Source organism: Pseudochaenichthys georgianus, chromosome 17 (assembly GCF_902827115.2).
Source record: "Pseudochaenichthys georgianus chromosome 17, fPseGeo1.2, whole genome shotgun sequence".
Taxonomy (NCBI): Eukaryota; Metazoa; Chordata; class Actinopteri; order Perciformes; family Channichthyidae; genus Pseudochaenichthys; species Pseudochaenichthys georgianus.
This window is the reverse complement of record NC_047519.1, coordinates 13958848-13976444: the sequence shown is the minus strand read 5'-3', so window position 1 is coordinate 13976444 and position 17597 is coordinate 13958848.

Genomic DNA, 17597 nt, shown 5'->3' with positions numbered 1-17597 from the left:
TGATTGGGTACGGCTTCCTGGGCCAAAGCTCAATAACAAACAACATGGCGTGCAATGCACCAGTAGTTTACATTACAAGAAAACGGTCGTCGTCAGGAGTTTATTGTATTGCCCCAGGCTGCACAAATGGATTTTATACAAAGAAGGAAGAAGTACATTTCCATAGGCTGCCACTAAAGGATGAGAAGCTGCTCAAAGTCCAGTCTGGATGCCTGGTTCAATACAAAACATTGGATTTGAAGCCAGGATCTGTTCCCACAATATTCGATTTCTCAACGTATGCAGTCGGGAACACCGACCGTCCCAGCACGTCGGCCGCGCAAGACAATGACAGTGTCAACAAACGTGAAGTTCGAGCCACCAAACGAGTTGCTTCAGCTGCCGAGAGAGAGGTAAATATTGCAGCACTACCAGATTACTAGCTCACACATGTATTTACTGACACAGTGTGACCTTATTAATTAACGCAATCGCGTCCAAACTAAATGGTAGCTATTATTATCACGCACAATAGAGAATTGGGGGTGTTCTATAGCTCAACTAATTAAACTGGCATACACACGCTCATCTGTCGAAAACAAGGCTAGTATTGCTATTGATGGATGGTATTGCAGGACCCAGAGCGCACGGAGCACAGAGCGGACAGCAGATAACGGAATTGCAGTTGTATTGCTTATAGATTATCAGAACATTTCAAAGGGGACACAGCCCCATTGGATATTAACCTATGGATTAACTACATCATCGTTTTTATCGTTGTAATGCCATTGAAGACCAGTTTAGACCAGACAATGAGGAAGGTAAGCCGTTAGCCTGGCGTATGTTAGTACCTACTTGTTTTGATGTACGTTTTTGTGGATAACGTACAGTTATCCAGTTTGTATCTTCCAGTGTTGAGGTGGGCACCGTTAGATTATGTGTCTCCTTGCGATCATAAACGATGTGTTGGATGTGCGGCCAGGATAAGTAATAAGGGAGCTATCGGTGCCGTAATAGGTTAGCATTTTCGCTCGGGGCTAATTCAGAGGCTCACTGTTAGCATTGTGTTTTTTTATTTTTTTTATTCCGGATCGTATGCCACTCTATTCGACCGAATCGGTTCATAAGCATAGGCCATGGGATGCCTGGTAACTGTAGATGCTTCCACATCAATGTCATCTCCCGACGAATAGTCAAATTCATCGTTCAAAACGTCGATCTCATTGCAAAATTTCTCCATCGCTGCCATATCTGCTACGTTGTGTTGACTTTCGGTGGAGCGAAAACACAGCCAGTGACGTCACCATTTGGGACTCCCCTAATGGCGGCGGCCTGGTCCCGGAATTCCCCACCCGGCCGGCGGATAATTAATTTTCTTTTGGCGAGTAATATCATATACAATAAATATTACGATCAATATCCATTGTAAAATGAATAAACTACCGGAATATTATAACTGTAATTGGTGTTTCCTTTCCCCTTTAATACCACAATTTGCCATGATTTAGGGCAGGGCCCTACAATTTTTTTTTTGGACCAAAATACCCCAATATCAACAATGAGACAATAATGCAGGGTGAACTATAGGAGCTGCCAACAAATATTAACTCAATATGAATTTTAAACTACTCATCAGCAATGTGAATATGTAAGGTATTATGTGCAGCAAGGCGGTCATTCATGAAAAAAATAACACAGATAAGGTGATCAGGATCTCGATAAGTGCACATAGTCCCTTGATCCTCCTTAGCAACGGTCTTTCATTCCGAGCAGCGGTCTGTTAACAATAACTAGAGAATGCAATTCCTGAAGAAATTGCTAGTGGGAATGCTTTATGCTGAAAAGCTGATGCTAAACTGCTATGCTGAAATGTAATGTGTAAGAAGAAAGTGAATAATTTAGATTGAAATGATACATGAACATTGGGGGCTTGAATGTGTGATGAGAGAAGAAAAGAAAGTAAAAAGGCTTGGAAAAGCATCAGAATATTTGAACTGCAAACTTTTGAACTAACTTGATGGTGAATGATCTGTCGCCAATGCCAACGGCATTTGATGACATCCCATAATACGCTTTGATGCGTTGATGCGTTGATGGCTGCATCGTTACCAAACCTGTGAAGTTTTGGGCCATTTTGAGCATTTTCACTGAAGTTATGAGAAAACCGTGTTTCATGGCGAGCATTGTGTTGCCATGGCAACAGCATTTGAAGAAATCTCAAACTGTCCCGTTGATGTCTTTACGGCTGGACTGTTAGCACACGTGAAGTTTGAGCACTTTTTGAACATTTTCATAGGAGTTATAGCGACATCGTCTTTTATGACGAGGGATGCGTTTCCATGAAAATGGCATATGATGAAACCCCATAATTGACGTAGAGCTGTTGAGGGCTGGACCGTTAACCATTATCTGAAGTGTGGTGCTGTTTTCACCCTTTTCATAAGCATTATGACAACATCGTGTTTTATGGCGAGGGATGCGTTTCCATGGCAACACCCTATGGTGAGATCTCAGATTTGGCGTAAAGCTGTTGAGGCATGGACCGGTGATATACAAGCAAAGTTTGGGGGGCGATCGGACCGTGTCCATTGGAGTTACAGCGACATCGTGTTTTATGGCGAGGGATACGCATGCCGTTTTCCATGGAAACGGCATACATGTTTATAGTTTGGATTCTATAGCTCTACCCCATAATTGATGTAGAGCTGTTGAGGGCAGGATCATTAACCATTATCTGAAGTCTGCTGCTCTGAGCATGTTAGTTGGAGTTATGACATCCTCGTCTTCCATGACACAGGTGTTTATATTTGAGCTAACGACGTGTCCAGAGATCAAAGGTTTCCATGGTGATCAAATAAATGTGGCAAAGGCTCAAATTTGTTGAACAACTCATTTGTAACAGGTTTGTTAATTGAGCAAAAAATATGAACATTTGGAAGATTGAAATTGGGATTATTATTAGGATTATTTGTAGGTCATTGAAAAGTAGAATCATTTAGAAAGATGTGAACATTGAAGTTTCTATTTTAGAAAAGCTGACACTGTAGTGCATCGCTGGTTTTCAAAGTGATTTATAAGAGTCATGTTTAAAGATGTGCAATACTTAAAACGTTTATAAAGATCCTCTGAGTGTGTGTCATTAGTTAGCTGATCAAATGTTAGGGATAAATACCTTGACATATTGACTACAAGAGCTTGAATCAAACAAGCAACCTTGTATTTGAATGATTAACTGACATAGCAACAGTCGCATGTGGTATATAAGTGGTGTGGCTGAGTACTTTAAAGGGTTCATGAATAGAGGGGACTTGAATGTGAAATAAGAACAAGAAAATAAAAGTCTAAATGCATGAAAAAGCAGCAGAATATTTGAACTGAAAACTTTAGAACTAAAAGCATACGTCACCAATAATGTCTAAAATATGTGGAACATGTTGAAGTCAGTATGAAGTCTCCATCAGATGGAAAATAATAGGCTGAGACAGTCTGTTAAGCTCCGGTGACCACATCATTAGTCTGCTGCTCTAATTATGTCAATTGGAGTTATGACATCATCGTGTTCTATGACACAGGTGTTTATATTTGAGCTAACGATGTGTCCAGAGATCAAAGGTTTCCATGGTGATTAGTGAGAGGAGAGCATTTTCATTGTTCTGAATGAGAGATAAACCTCTTACATGTGAACGTTTTGTTGAAGAACCGTAACAGATATCGGTGAAATTTCAAAGCGTGAAGCATGTCAAGGAACTTGAGCATCTGAATGTACTTTTTGTGTACTTTCGGGTTAATAATGTGGCCCTTTTGGAAGATTAACTAAAGGTGTGCGGCTGCTGTGGTGGGGAAAGGTGAGGCTGAATTTACGATGGGTTTTAATGGAGACATGTTGAAAGTTTTTGTCACTTCATGCCCTCAAGAGGCATTTTGTTTAATTATTTTGCTTAATTTTTTTTGTATCTTTCAAGCTACGAGATGTTTTCCTACATTTGCCATGAACAATTATGTCTCAGGAATGTAGGGTTTGGGAATTATGGCAGGTTTAAAAGAAAATATGAAGGCAAAATTAAATCTGTCCTCCACTCTAGCTGTGACATCACGCACTCTAAAATCTGAAGAAGGCCTCTTTACCAAGGTCTGAACAATGTTTAATATCTCTAAAAGTAAGAATCAGATTTAAAAGTTATGTTACACGAATAATGTCAGAAAGATGTGTGACATTTTAAAGTTGGAATGAGGTTTCTGAGTGAAAGTATGAAGGAGCAGTTCGCAGTTGAAGAAAGAGCAGTTAGCAGTTGAAGTTGCATGAAGGTTGTTGAAGTCTGAAGAGTTTCTCCATTAACTTCCATGTTAAAAATGGGATGTATTATGGGATGTATCTCTGGAATTATGAAAGTTATGAATGATAAAAGTAATAGCCATCCATTCCCGACCGAGCTGAATGTTTTTTGATGTTTGAATGGAGTTTCTGCGATGTTCAATGTGGGAGGAGAAGTGGTGCAAAATAACCCGGCGGAGTAATAAAGAATTTCGTGCGTAGTATAACAGATAGTGGGAATGCTGTATCAGCATTCCCACTAAATTATCAACCTCTGGAATGTCCAAGTTGACATCTAATGAAATGGCTTGATGGGTATAAAGTAGTGCAAATAAATGTTTTTGTTTTAATCAAATGCAGTCTTTCAAACAAAAAAAAGACAACACCATATGCCACCAGCAGTGTTGGGAAAGTTCACTTTCTACATGAACTAGTTCAGTTCAAAGTTCACACATTTTAAAATGAACTAGTTCAGTTCATAGTTCATAATTCAAAATGTTGAACTAAAGTTCATGGTTTCAAAAATGAACTAATTTATAGTTCATAGTTATTTTTTCAATACGTTGCTGCGAGCTATTATTTGTCTCCTGTACGATGTTAATGGGCCATTTCAATATTTACAATATCCTCAGAGGGCCGTACAAGTTATTGACCTCTGCTTAAAAAAACTAAAATCACAGCTCATTCATTTCATTCTGTGCAAAGAAAAAGCAACCTCTTAATCCAGATATCTCACCATGACTCGCGTATGCATGCACGTGCACGGTGTGGCATGACCACCAAAACAGAAAGATATGGACACAAGATGTGTGCAAATGTATTTAGTATCCTATCCATGTGAACATGATTTAAGTGGGGGGGACCTAACCTCCTCTAGGGGGGTCCGGGGGGTATGCTCCCCTGGCAAGATTGTTTGCACTATGAGAGCAACATTAGGAGATCTATGGACACATCTCTCAACACCCAAACACAACTGTAAGCAGATTTTCTTTTAATTTATGGATATTTGACAAATCACTCCCCTTTGAAACTGTATTCTTCTTTATTAATAACTGTCATATAGTATTTTATACCTGTTTACTTTATTCTCTTGTTTTTTTTATAACTATAATGATCATATAAAGATGTGCCTTTACCTCACTGGTTGTAGACAAAGCTTCTTATATTCGTTAGCATAGCTAGCTAACCAGATGCTAATGATAACAACACAGTTATTGACTGTCTGATCAGTATGACAGATGAGCAGATCCCCACTGGGCTTTCAACTAAAGACACAGACACACAGAAACTGCGGCATGTGTATGGACTTATCGGTACTGCAATTTCTGAAGTGCTGGAGTGGCGTTCTGGTGCTCTCCGTCAGAACTGCACCCCTGTCAGTCGAGACATATACCACGTGATGACACGTTAGGCTCGTGTTGTGTTCAAGGACCCTGACCTTGGCCAGGAAAAACAGGTACTCGCTTGTTTAATTTTTTTGCGGTCTAGATTTCTTTAATTTTTTTATTTTTTGCGTGTGTTTATAAATTACCTCGAGGGCCGTACCAAATTGTCTCGCGGGCCGTATACGGCCCGCAGGCCGGAGGTTCCCCACCCCTGCCGTAGAGTCTCACTCTGAGCGAGTGCTGCTGCAGCTGCTCTCGGCTTCGTCCATACTAATGAATTCATTCATTCATTCAATGCTCGCCGGTTCCGCGGTTCCACATTGTTTGTTGTGAGGAGTCTGATATATTTAGTATATTTATATTTTAGTGCGACAGCCAGGGGTGACAGGCGCGTACGCGTCACAGGCAGCTTGCTGTTGCCAGATTGGGTGGTTTTCCGCATTATTTTGAAGCCTGTTTACGGTGTGTTTTAACTGGGTTTTCGGCTGAAAGGCATATGAAATCTGGCACACTTTTGAACGCCGTTATAATACAGTGCTGAGAATGAACGCACTTTTGAACGCCGTTATACAGCGCTGAGAATGAACGCGTTCTCAATTACGTTCATCTAGCAAATACAGTACGTTCAGTTCACGTTCGCCCAAAATATGAACGCGTTCATGAACGATCGTTCATTGAACGCGTTCAGGTACATCACTGGCCACCAGAGTTGGGTGTAACGCGTTACAAAGTAACTGTAATAATATTACTTTTGTCGGTAACGGAGTAGTGTAACGCGCTACTTTTATAATTCAGTAATCACACTACAGTTATTAACATTGCTTTACTTCGTTACTTACTAAAATCAGTCATAATCAAACCTCAACAAACACCTGCAAAGAACACATGCTAAGGTGAAGCTAACGCACAGCTATTTGTTGTTTGTTTATATCACGTAGTCTGTTCTTCTTCTCTGTTTTCCGATTGTTGCCTGTTTTGAATGACAAATACACACTACCGCCGCCTGCTGGTAAGGAGAGTTTTTGCCACTCACGCATGCGCAGTTCGTACGTGCTCGGCTGAAGTCTTTGCGGTGTCTGGTTCCAGTGCAACACATGGCCAACACGCAGGAGAACACGCCGACGCAACAGCGTGAGCAGAGATAGACTGCGCAAAATATACAGATAGCAGGAGACAGAGGACAGCCATGGTCAGATAGGAAAACATTCAGGATCTGGATCAGTTTTATGCGACAATGGAAACTGAACTAAAGAGAACATTGGAAACTTTAGCAGTCTGCGTGATCTGCCTGCAGGGAGGGGCGGGCCGGCCCTGCGAGTAAAGTAACGAGTAAAGTAACGAGTAAAGTAACGAGTTACTTTATGTAGAGAGTAACGAAGTAGTGTAATATATTACTTTTTTTAAAGTAATATGTAATATGTAATATATTGCTTTTTTTTTAGTAACGACCCCATCTCTGTATGCCACCATATGACAATATATAAAATCTCAAACGATATCTAGTCCAACATAAAAATATTGATGGACGTATTGACCAGCCCAAGTGTGATTGCCCCACTACCACAGCAGCAACAAGCCATGCAGTCTGTGGTGAAGGCTTCCATTCCCAGAAAAGGTATCATATTAAGTAGTGGAAAAAAGGTATCAAATTAAGTACTTTATGGGATTTAGTATCACATGTAGGGTTATTGTATTGGTACTGGTTTCGTTATATATTTTTAATGTTACTCAGCCCTAGTGATGAGTCTGGAGGTGAGACTGGAGTCAGCAAGAAAGGGAGAGTAGGAGGAGAAGGAAGAGAAGGAGGACAGCTGCTGGCCAGAGTTATTACCCCTCTGAAGCTGTTCTCTCTGTCTTGGCCTGGAAAAATTTTTCCTTAACAAGAGAAGAAGAAGAAGTGAGGAGTGGAGCAGTACGTGTGTGTGTGTGTGTGTGTGTGTGTGTGTGTGTGTGTGTGTGTGTGTGTGTGTGTGTGCGTGTGTGTGTGTGTGTGTGTGTGTGTGTGTGTGTGTGTGTGTGTGTGTGTGTGTGTGTGTGTGTGTGTGTGTGTGAGTGCATGTGATGGAGAGGGGGGGGGTTCTGGTCTCTCTTAACAGTGTGACTCATAGAATAGGAATGACCTCCCTCCCAAGTAAGAGTAAACCAGTCTATTTCTCTCTGTTCTCCCTCTTTCTCTCTCTCACACACACACTCTCTCTTACTCTTTAATTATTTTTTTCCTTATTACTTTCACATGGACTGAAAGAGCGTTTCAGTCTGGGGGGATTTCCCCCAGATCAGTTCCAGAAACAGCCCGACTCTCACAACATCTCTGCAACTTTTCTCTCCCGCGCCACAGCAAACGCACAAAGAAAGTCCAGTCAAAGACAAGACGACAATAAAAAAAAATATATAAAAGTAAAGCACACATATGCATGCAATTGCATAAATCCACTGTTAAGCAAAATATACAAATGCATGCTATCTGCTGAACGCACACAGATATGGCTGCCTGCATATAAATATGAAAGTGATACAGTTCCTCCAGATGCTTTCCAGTGCAGCTCCTGGATCTCAACGCTATACTGAAGAATAAACAAACAGGATATTACATTAAAACTATGATAAGCGAACATTTACTGCTCTTTTCCTTTGCTTCTTTCTGAAATCTTTCCCCTCTCTTTCCTCCAGATGTGCTTTCTGCTCAGACAAGGCAGCTGGGAGTTGTTACCCCAATGCATCATGAACTCACACACAAGGTTGTGCACACACCATGAACACGTACGGTGAAGACCATGTGCAAAACTTATGTCACTGCAAGTGCATTTCGGTGGAAAAAGGTTGTGTTAAAGCCAGATAGTATTAAGATGGCAGTGAGAGGTCAGCTCGGCCTTCAAAAAACAGGATGTTGGGACTCATAAAAACTATAGTGGAGCCAAGACACATTTCTGAGGAACAGTCCTCCATAGACACACACACACACACACACACACACACACACACACACACACACACACACACACACACACACACACACACACACACACACACACACACACACACACACACACACACACACACACACACACACCACACACACACACACACACACACACACACACACACACACACACACACACACACACACACAGCCACACACAGCCACATACACACAGACATAAATGCACGCATGCTGAAAATCATATATTCATCCAAATGCTATAGCACATAAACAAGAACATTGTTAGGGGCTCTATGGAATACTTTGGTAAATGAGGTTTTGACTCCTTATCTTCAAATATTACACAGGAAGAGATGTATCAGACAGTGCAAACACACACACAGCCCGCATGTACTTGCACAAACACAGACACACCACAGGAAAAATGCACCAAAGTAACTCAAACAGACAGTTCTACTGAAATTCGGCTGAAGTCTCAGTGTGAAGGCTTCATAATAATGTGTCTCATTGAGCCATAGAGAATAAGATGATTAAACATTTGAATGTACTGTATATTTTCCGCATATTGGATACAACACAAAGATGTTTGTAGTTATACACCAATGACCTGTAGTCAGGAAGTCTGTCTCCTGTTGCCCGTCTTCAAACAGGGAGGTCAAACTCAGCAGCCCTCGAGCTGGTAGAGATGTGTTGCTCAAACGCATCTTAGCAGGTAACTACTTGCTAACACACAGATTTTTGTTTCGGGCAGTATCCAGTTTTTAAAGAACACATTAGCTTATCTTTCACTATCTGGGTCTTTATTGGGAGTCATTATATAATTTTACTTACCAAGTTAATTTCTGAGATCAAAAGACCTGGTGCTTTAGCGAGAGTGCAAACGTCAGTATACTATAATTTGATCAGATTTCTTAAATTAAATCAGTATAAAGGTTATTGTCAATGAGATAAAAAAAAGGTGGACCATTCTGATTTCATGTGTTTTAGCCATGGTAACTATTGAGGCAGGTTTGCATCAGCTTTGCAAGTGCAGCGTGTTTCTCCTAAAGGGAATGTTTTAGGCTGTTGTAGCGCGTTTGCACCTCTCGGCCACTGTCAGATCAGTCTCAAAAATAAATAAATGCACACAGAAGGAGACACAAATGTTATTCCGGATTTATATATAAATGTCTCCATCAACATACATTTTTTTCAATGCACACACAAAAACGTATCATTTTATAAATGTAAAAAAGATAGTTAGGCCTACAGTGTTGTTACATTTGTTACATTTATATAAAAAACGCTTTCTGTGTGTGAATCTCTCAGCATTTGAGTGTGAATCTCTCTGCACTTGTGTTTGGATTTTTGAGACTCCCCTGACGCCGCTAGATTCACAAATAAATGTTTTGTATTCGGCCAATCACATGTGTGTGTCCCCACAAGGGTGTGCCCAGAGCTATTTAATAGAAGAGTTACGCCACCGGAAGTCCAAAAACGGTTATCGTCACGTGGTTCATGTAGACGAGGGATCGTTCCCCGGAAGTTCATGGCGGGCAATGTGAATGCATTGATAACAGGAGATAGAACTACGATTTTTGGTAATTATTAGTGAATAAAGGTTTTGATTTGCAATATTTATACAACAAATCGATATGAGTATGTATTTACATCAATATGTTTTAAAAGATAAAATAGAATTTGCTAATATTAAGTGATAATATTAGGAAAGTGTGAACAACTAGTTTACATGTTACTAACAGTGCCTTGGTTAAAGAGCCTGTTGCTGTTTATTTATAGCTTTGAATTCTTTCAAACCAATATTATCTTCTTAAACTTGTATGGTAGTCAGGAGCATCACTTTCTAATGTTTATTGATACATTTAGAGGGAGGGGATCTAAAGTAATGCTTTAAAATTCAGATTGGATTCATTTCTACCATTTTCTTAAATTCATGGTAGTTTCAGTAATCCCATGGTAATTGAGGACACAAGTTATCTAAATGACTAATGTCGTCTTTATGGCTTTCAGAAAGGACAGGAGACCGACAGGATATGATGATGATGATGTTAAATGTGTTGCTTTAGGAACATCCATTGCAAATACATGGAATTCAATAAACATAGAAGAGCATATCATGCAGTTTGTCGGTGCCTTTTCCTCCGTGTTGTCCTGGTTTGCTGTGCTGCCTCCTAGTCGCCACCATGGTTTGCTGTGCTGCCTCCTAGTCGCCACCATGGTTTGCTGTGCTGCCTGGGGATGCTCAAATCGCTCCGAGAAAGGAGTACGAATGTACGGCTTCCCCACTGACACAGAGCGGAGGAAAAAATGGCTGGCTCAAGTCAGCAGGAGCAATTTCACGACCAACAGCAACAAAATATGTGATTTATATACAAACACTGCATTTGCACTTTTTCACAAAACGAAAACCACACCATTGGGAAAGCTTAATGTTTTGTTTAATACAAAAAAACAGGGAAAGGCTTGAAAAACACTGAGAGTTGAGACTCAGGGTGCAGGGTGAGGGTCTCAGTGCAGGTATTCAGGCTCCATTGAACCCCCCTCTGGTTCTTGTGCTGAGAGAGGGAGCAACAGACAGGAGAAAGGGTTATACACACCTATATAGCACACCTATTGCCTTGGGGAGATAAGGTGTTTACTTATATAAAACAGTAGTATTAAACGTACCTTGTGTTTTCACTCTCACTTAAGTCCCTCTCCCTTTGCCATCAATCCAGAATCAGCTGGGCTGCAACATTATACAGACAGGTAATAATCAACAGAATCACAAGGACACAATATGGCTCTGCTAAAAACACTCACTCTTACACGCACCAAAGTTATATTTATCTAATATTTAACTCCCTCCACCCCCGCATACAATCCCGTTTAGAAGCCCCTCTTCTCTAATTCAACATGTTGGACGAAATGACATTAAGAGAACGGAATTTACAATTAAAAGGCTGTTCAACGTGTGTTGCTAACTTGCTTCGGTATGCTAGCTTAATCTGTTATCTGTAAACGTTCCCTAAATCTACTAATTTAGGGATAATCCACTGACATCCTTTAATACACATGTTCATTAGAATCAGATGTACTGATAATATCCGCAATATACATCTTTAAACTTCTTCTTACCTTTAAAAGTCCGTCACGAACGGTCTATTATGCTGCAACTCTACAGCTCTGCCAGCCTTGGCGCTAACTTCCGGGGAACGATTGAGAGGCTCCACGATCCGCCATTGCTGTAAAAAAGTGGTCCATTGGAGTGAACGGAGATGTCGTCAGTGATGTACCTGAACGCGTTCAATGAACGATCGTTCATGAACGCGTTCATATTTTGGGCGACCGTGAACTGAACGTACTGTATTTCCGCTAGATGAACGTAATTGAGAACGCGTTCATTCTCAGCGCTGTATAACGGCGTTCAAAAGTGCGTTCATTCTCAGCACTGTATTATAACGGCGTTCAAAAGTGTACCAGATTTCATATGCCTTTCAGCCGAAAACCCAGTTAAAACACACCGTAAACAGGCTTCAAAATAATGCGGAAAACCACCCAATCTGGCAACAGCAAGCTGCCTGTGACGCGTACGCGCCTGTCACCCCTGGCTGTCGCACTAAAATATAAATATACTAAACCGCGGAACCGGCGAGCATTGAATGAATGAATGAATTCATTAGTATGGACGAAGCCAGAGCAGCTGCAGCAGCACTCGCTCAGAGTGAGACTCTACGGCAGGGGTGGGGAACCTCCGGCCTGCGGGCCGTATACGATATACAAGGTCAGGGTCCTTGAACACAACACGAGCCTAACGTGTCATCACGTGGTATATGTCTCGACTGACAGGGGTGCAGTTCTGACGGAGAGCACCAGAACGCCACTCCAGCACTTCAGAAATTGCAGTACCGATAAGTCCATACACATGCCGCAGTTTCTGCGTGTCTGTGTCTTTAGTTGAAAGCCCAGTGGCGATCTGCTCATCTGTCATACTGATCAGACAGTCAATAACTGTGTTGTTATCATTAGCATCTGGTTAGCTAGCTATGCTAACGAATATAAGAAGCTTTGTCTACAACCAGTGAGGTAAAGGCACATCTTTATATGATCATTATAGTTATAAAAAAAACAAGAGAATAAAGTAAACAGGTATAAAATACTATATGACAGTTATTAATAAAGAAGAATACAGTTTCAAAGGGGAGTGATTTGTCAAATATCCATAAATTAAAAGAAAATCTGCTTACAGTTGTGTTTGGGTGTTGAGAGATGTGTCCATAGATCTCCTAATGTTGCTCTCATAGTGCAAACAATCTTGCCAGGGGAGCATGCCCCCCGGACCCCCCTAGAGGAGGTTAGGTCCCCCCCACTTAAATCATGTTCACATGGATAGGAAACTAAATACATTTGCACACATCTTGTGTCCATCTCTTTCTGTTTTGGTGGTCATGCCACACCCTGCACGTGCATGCATACGCGAGTCATGGTGAGATATCTGGATTAAGAGGTTGCTTTTTCTTTGCACAGAATGAAATGAATGAGCTGTGATTTTAGTTTTTTTAAGCAGAGGTCAATAACTTGTACGGCCCTCTGAGGATATTGTAAATATTGAAATGGCCCATTAACATCGTACAGGAGACAAATAATAGCTCGCAGCAACGTATTGAAAAAATAACTATGAACTATAAATTAGTTCATTTTTGAAACCATGAACTTTAGTTCAACATTTTGAATTATGAACTATGAACTGAACTAGTTCATTTTAAAATGTGTGAACTTTGAACTGAACTAGTTCATGTAGAAAGTGAACTTTCCCAACACTGGATGTCGTAACTCTTCTATTAAATGGCTCTGGGTGTGCCTAATGTGTTTGCAACGTAACGTAACATCTACGCGGTTTGCGACGTCTGGGGGTGTGACAGCCCCTTTTCCCGTCAAACCGGTTCCAAGGCCGGTTCAGGGCTAGATGCTGATTTAGCTCTGGTTCTTCCTGTTTCCACGGTTCCACCGCAGCGGAGCCGGCTCTAAGCACCGAAAACCGGTTCTTAGCTGGCCCTTCTTGGCAAGAACCAATAACCAATACTTCACGCTTACGTAGGAGGGGGGAGAGATTAACCTGAGCAATAACAGTTAATGGCGAGTATGGCAAATACAAGTTGTAACAAGCAGTAGTGCTGGGCAAAATTACTAGAACGCGACCACACAAAAAAAAACACACTTTATAAAGTCAGGCAACACTAACCAGGCTTAGTGTTATTCTGTTTATTTGTACCTTATTTGCAGTGGCGTTTCTATATGTACAAAAGTGGTGGGGCACAACAAACTTAGATGTCTATAATATATAAGCTTCTGTAGTGAGGTTCATGGCTGGTGAGGCACTGGCACTGACTCTTCAGGTTTACAAATATTATATTTTGACCTAAATCAAAATATAATATTATTTTCAAAAGCTTTTTTTGTCTGATGCTTCAATTAATTTTAAACAGACAGTTCAACAGAAGGATACCCAAAAAATGTAATTTTATCATTTAAATATTGAATTGTTCTCTCTTAGTAAGATCCCATTTTCAATAAAATTGCGGTCTTACCTTGACTTGAAGATTACGTCAATTTGCCTATCTTTCTGGACAAAAATCGCTATTACTTTTTTGTAAAAGTCCTCCTTATTTTCTTGTAGTTTCAAAAGTCTATCATAAATCTAATCTAATCAAAAGATTTATGATTCGAAAATTATAAAAGTAGGGTAGACATGTGGATATTATCTGGCTGAACAAAACGTTCATTTATCTAACAGGTTTGTTTCCCACAGACCTTATTTGGAACTATTTTCTAAAATCCTATGGAGAAATATCATTGCTTTTTTGTCGAGGGAAGCCATGCGCAGCTTACTTCCGGGTTTTAGGACGCCTCACTGCAGCTCTCTCGTCTCCTCTTCACACACCACACTTTTCGCGGCACACGTACTTACAGCCAATCAGCTCAGAATGATGTGAGATGACGTATGGTGGGGATGGCAGCACTATGCCCCTAGGGTCATTATTTTTTTGCCACACACATTAAATAGGAAAATATTCTGAGCATGCGCAGTGTAGTTTTTACAGTCACCATTGACTTAGACAGTAAGAGGGAGGGGCAGGATCGGGTTTTGTCCCACATGGCTCTAAACAGCTCAATAGGCACACACTGTAGACACTAATTAGAAGAACACAGACTAAAACAGCAATGTACAGACGACTTAGATGATTAAACTTAAAATATATTTAATATATTTTTTAATGAGTTTTTTGCATTTTTTTGTAATCATTATTTTTAATACTTTCTGCTGACACTAGGTGGGGCTGTGCCCCACCTGCCCCTAATGACCAGTCGCCACTGCTTATTTGACCATCCGTTCTCATTGTGGAGAGCAGGCAGACGTGTTCCTGTTGATTTGTATTATAACAGCTATCGGATGGAATCAATATGGATGGACTACACAGGATGCCATGACTATCACAAGTAGAATCATAATGAAAAATACGCCGTAAAATGTGCCTGTAGAAAACTGCTTATGCCACAATAGGATAGCAACAAGTAGTCAAGATAGTCAGATTAGCTTCGGTTGCAATGCTAATGTAAGGTAACAGCCTTGACAGGCCACTAGGTGTTGCTGTTGCGCAGCAAATTGTTGTTTTTTGTCCATTGTGGGACACCGTATTTCTCTTTTTGTTCTGGGTGCGGCCGCCATCTTGGCGCTAATGTTTATATTCACTCCGCAAAAGGTGAGCAGTGTTAATGGCGGCAAATAATTGTACACATTATTATGTTAAAAACGTCCAAACATTCCATTTGGGATCAGGACAGACCCAGAGAAGATCAGCCGGGTCAGGGACTGAGGCCCACAAACAGGAAGGAAGTGTTGCAGTTCTTAGGGTTTGCTGGATATTACAGGCGGTACGTTGGTGGCTACTCGAGCATTGCTGCTCCTTTATACCATAGATATATATAAACACTAGATGGCTCACACGCGCTGCTGGCCAATGGAGACCGACGTTGCCACTTGGCCGCCATCTCGCTACAGGCAGTGCTCTCATTCATAACATTATGGTTTACTATTTAAATAACCATAGCTTGCTCAATTTTCAACCGATTTTCAAACGGTTTGGTTTTTTATAAACATCACAGATGTAGTTATGATACTGCATACTTATAATCATGGACTTTCATATGAAAATAACATTAATCAGATAAAGCAATAGCTATACACACACACAAGGTATTTATATTAAATATTTGCCGGTGTATATATTTACATTTATTTTTATTATATTGTCAATATTTAAAATAAATTATAAATAAATTATAAAATTAAAATACATTTATATTTTATATATAAAAATCGGTCTCATGTTACCACTCTGTAAACCAAGAGTTGTTAATTGAGCAATGCCTTAGCTTGAAGAACAGGGACACAACTAACGACAATAGCATATGTTGGTATATTATTTAGATATTCACACCTTTATCAGAAGAACCAAACCAACATAAAATGTGCTCACAGACAGGCCAGTTCCGTCTAATTTATCACAATTATTTTTGACATCCTAGTTTTGTATTTAGTTTCTAGATTTGTAAACAAATCCAGAACCTTTGAAATATGTTATTGAAAAAAGACCAAGAATAATATAAACTGTACCATATGTCCTTCTGTAGTCCATTTGTGGTTTGTCTTGACTCACCCCGGCTGATATATCACAAAATCCACTGTTTAAATTGTTCCCTATATTGCCCCTATGCCCCTGTAAGGTGTCCTTGGGTGTTATGAAAGGCGGCCCCCCAACATAAATGTATTATTATTATTATTATTAAGAAGAACAACTTGGTGTGGTGTGGAGGGGATGTAGGAAGCAGGAGCAGGTGGGGAGAGATGGGGCTTCAAGGTTCAAGGTTATTTGTTTTAAATGTGTCTTGCACACAATAAAATAAAATACAGTATACCACAAAACCAATAAGACACACAGTGACACATGGCACACTAACAATCAATCATCGTCCAGCCTCAGCTTTGGTATTCTTTCACAACCATGTTATGGGTTTATTAGACTGAGCAAACAAAAACATATGTGGTGATCCCACGGGTTCTTGTTTGCAGACAGCGGCGATTGGAGCATCCGTAGGCTGCACAAAAGTCCGGCATAGTCAGGTACTTCTGTAAACACAAAGCCAGCAAATTCCTGTATCATAATGCAAGATGTTTTTAACAAGCCAAACCACTTGGAAGAAATCATGTGTAACTTAAGTTGTGTTGAAAGAAAGAGCAGTTCTGCCTCTCCCACTGGTGTAAAGTTGCTGGGTGAACTTTGTAATACTAGGTCTCACTGACAGCCTCTTGTTATTAGCCAGCTAATAAATACAACCACATACACAAAGAAAAGCTGCAATTTCAACATGTCCAAGCATCCTGTATCATAGCCATGCTAATAATGTTTATAATAAACCAAACCGTTTGTAAATCAGTCAAGATTTCAGCGAGTTAAGAGTATTTCTGTGCAGATCACTCACCTTACAACAGCTACCATAACGCGAATCAGAGTAACTGTTGACTGTAGCAAGATGGCGGCCAGTCAGCTACGCTGGAAAATCTCCCATGAGCCATCTAGTGTTTATATATATCTATGCTTTATACCGCCTGACAACTGGTGACCCCAGGAAGTAAATAAGAGGAAGGAAGACAAGTTTGGGTCCTGAGCTGCCCTTTTTGTGGACTACAGAGTGTGAAGAAGCCTTTCAGTCCCTGAAGCAAAAGTTGACGACTGCTCCAGTACTGGGTTACCCGGATTACAGCTATACCTTTTGTGCTTCAGACCGATGCGTCGGGACAGGGGCTTGGTGCTGTCTTGGTTCAAGTCCAGGATGGAGCTGAGAGAGTCATAGCCTATGCGAGCAGAGGCTTGAGCCCGGCCGAGTCGAGGTATCCTGCACACAAACTGGAGTTCCTTGCTCTGAAGTGGGCAGTGACAGA